At 53.8% G+C, this 3,450-nt stretch overlaps 1 pseudogene; it reads right to left on the reverse strand.

Moving 5' to 3' along the window:
- Window positions 1-780: 780 nt before the first annotated feature.
- On the reverse strand, window positions 781-2,428 carry LOC136549407 (carboxylesterase 15-like; annotated as a pseudogene).
- Between the last annotated feature and the right edge of the window lie 1,022 nt (window positions 2,429-3,450).

Below are 3,450 nucleotides of genomic sequence, written 5' to 3' on the forward strand. Positions count from 1 at the left end.
TGCAGGCCAGACCCGGTAATTTGCACCACATTTCTTCTTTGCATCCTGCTTTTATGGCTCTGCAGCACGTACCCTCTCCTGTTTCCTTATGGTGAACGTGGGTACCAGTACCAGGTTGGTGTGGTTTATAACGGTGTCACTGCAAGTGGTAAGAACGCCCGTGTGAAGGTCACCATTTTTTTCGCTATGTGTTCCACTATAGAAAAGACCAGCCAAACCCTTTCTTATGCTACGATGCCTTATCCACTCAGGCTAAGATTGATGTGCGTGCTTGTGTTGATGAAAATAGGCTCTGATATATCATGCAGAACCAAAACAAACTTCGTGTAGAGAATGATAGATATATTAAGAAAGAAAACAAACGGCTAGACAACGGTTGGGTTGTACCTATATATAATATGCTTTTGCTTAAAAAATATCAAGCGCATATCAATGTAGAGTGCTGCAATAAGGGAATTTCTATTAAATACCTATTCAAATACGTCACCAAAGGTGCTGATCGTGGTAAGGTTTATATTAAGAGAATAAGAAAGCGCGGCGCCAAAGGGCAGTAGATTGGTTGTTCTTGCTTGGTTTCAGTTGTTGTTCTTCAGTTCTAGCAGCAGTGCACGCCGAGTTGTCTTGTTTTTGCTCCTTTTTAGTTGTTTAATATGTGGGGCGTGCATGCTTCCCTGTATAGTCTTTTACCGTTCAGTTTCCTTTCTTTTTTCCTACTAAAATCAGCGGCGAAGTTTTTGCCGTCCTTTAAAAAGAAAAGAAAAGCAAAGGGAAGTATCAAAGAAAACAACAATCACCGTAGCACATTGATTTCAACACACCAACCAACACTGATAGACACTAGACGCAATAAGCCACAGCCAACCATTTTGGTCGCCAGAATGCCAGATTAACACTAGAGTTCGACTGCGATCAACATGTGTCGTTGTCGCGTGCATTTTCCACTATGATATGATCTTCGAGGTAGGTAACGAACACGAGAGTGTCTAGATCAGTCGAAGCGGCCGTCGGTGTCGACGAAGCGCTTGATGACGCGCATGAGCTCGGTGGAGGCGTCGGACCACGGGTCGATGGTGAAGAAGCCGTGCTGCTGGCCGTCGAAATCCCGCACCTCGACGGGCTTCCCCGCAGCCTTGAGCCGCGCGGCGTAGTCCACGGCGCGGTCGTGGAGGATGTCGCGGCCGCCGACGACGACCATGGTGGGCGCGAACTCGACGGCGTCCAGCGCGGGCGCGCCGGGGCCAAATGGGTTGGACACGGGGTGGTCGGCCGTGGCGCCCTCCGGCAGCGACAGGCGCCAGTAGCGGTCGTTGAGGGGCCGGTTGAGGAAGGCGTCGTCGGGGCACTCGGCCTCCGACCGCGTGCGCTCCACGCCGCCGAAGAAGGGCATGAGCTGGACGTACCCGCGGACGGCGACGGGGGCCAGCTCCGCGCGCGCCGCGGGGGAACCGAACCGCACGGCGAGGTGGTGCGCGATGGTGCCGCCGGCCGAGTCGCCCGACACGAAGACCCGGCCGAGGTCCGCGGCGTCGGCGACCCACGGGTCCCCGTTGGCGCCGGCCTCCTTCGCCTGCGCGGCCAGCCACAGGACCGACGCCGCGGCGTCGTCGAGCGCGGTGGGGAGCCGGTGCTCGGGCGCGAGGCGGTAGTCCGGCGCCACCACGAGCGCGCCGAGGTCGGAGGCCAGGCGGAGGCAGTAGTTCTGGACGTTGGGCCAGGTGCGGGACCCGATGCAGAACCCGCCGCCGTGGTAGTAGAAGAACACCGGCAGCCTCCGCCCGCCGCTCCCGCGATCCCGGGGAAGGTACAGGCGGAGCCCCAGCCCGTGGGCCTCGTCAAACGTCACGTCCTTCCACTCCACGGTGCCGTCGTCCCGCACCGGCATCGCGAACCCCGGCTGCGCGCGCCGCACCACCGAGCCGTCGCTGTACACGAACAGCACGCCCCGGCACTCGTCCACGACCCGCGGCGCGGCCTCGGACGCCATGGGTGGCTGATGGCAGGAGTGGAGTGGTGCGGGTGACAAGTGTGAACCGCGCCGTGAGGTGAGGTCATATAGAGCGGGAAGCGTGGGGTGCGCAAGTGGAGGCGCTTTTGTCATTTCGTGGGTTTGCGAGGAGAGTGGTTCGGGCCGGACGATCGCCGGAAGCGACAGGGGGTGAGGACGTGGCGCGGCCGACCGGTGGGTTGGTGGGTGCCGACTCGGCCGGCACCGGGCGGGGTGTGCGTACAAAACGCTGCCGTCTCGCCACCGCTAGGTGGCCAATGGAGCGTACTGCGTCCGTTGCGTCAACACCGGGCGATGCGTATGCGTGCTGTGGTCACTGACTCACTGCGATGCAGATGGATGGCGACGATTCGTTTCTATCTTCATCGTCTCATTTTACGATGTAGCTCCGAGTCCGAACTAATATCGCAGTCTGATTCTTAGATGTACCATTGAGCTCCAAAACTAACGACGTGTCACCGTCCCATTTTACGATGTGATGAGCTGCTTCCTAATTGCAAATCGGTAAATTCCAGTACCATCACTCAGCTGCTACTTTGTGTTTCTAGGAAATCAGAAGAATCTGAATGAGATAAACACATATATATATACTTGGTAGAAAGGTTTCTCCTGTTAAAACGACACAAGTCGCCAAAGGATTGCTAGGGACATTGAAACCAGAGAGAATTTGAAAGAAGAGCAGCTACGATGGGTGTAGGGAATTTCGTTCCTGCACATTGCTAAAAATTTTAAGGTAGCAAGTAATCATTTAGTTTTCCTTTGATTAACCTGGTTGTCTGTTCCAGTTATAACACTAGCTTTACAACAGTCAATAATAATGATGACAGAGGCGTATTTTTTCTCGAACGCGCAGGAGAACTGCGCATCAATATATTAAGAAGAAAAAAGGAGGGGGAAAAGAGCCCCAAAAAACTGTTACAAAAACACAGAAACAAAAAACTGTTACAGAGAAAAGGGTCTGCAACCCACCCTAAGAACCCAAAGTACGTTGTGTCTCTAGAGAACTAACCCAAAAGGAGCTAGGAGGTAGGAGCCAGGGCAAGGAGATAAGAAACTCCTCGAGCCCCTGCTGCTGACCACTGCTGAGCTTCTTCCTTAAAAGCTGAGAGGACCCTAGCTAGGTTAGGAGTTCCACCATAAAAAACACAATGATTTCGATGCTTCCAAATTAACCAAGCTCCCAAAATAATAATGGAATTGAACCCCTTCTTCACTTGACCAGAAAGCCTGCTGCAAGCACCCTCCCACCAGTCCACAAAAATCAAATCAACCATTTGTGGAGCCACATCTTGCAGTCCAAAAGATTGCAGAATGTTGTACCATGTTTGCCGGGCGAAGACACAAGAGATCAGAAGATGGTCTATTGTTTCACCAGCCTAATCACAGAGTGGACACTGCGTTGGGTGATCAAGACCTCGACGTGCTAGTCTGTCAGCTGTCCAACA

Source organism: Miscanthus floridulus, chromosome 4 (genome assembly GCF_019320115.1).
Source record: "Miscanthus floridulus cultivar M001 chromosome 4, ASM1932011v1, whole genome shotgun sequence".
Taxonomy (NCBI): Eukaryota; Viridiplantae; Streptophyta; class Magnoliopsida; order Poales; family Poaceae; genus Miscanthus; species Miscanthus floridulus.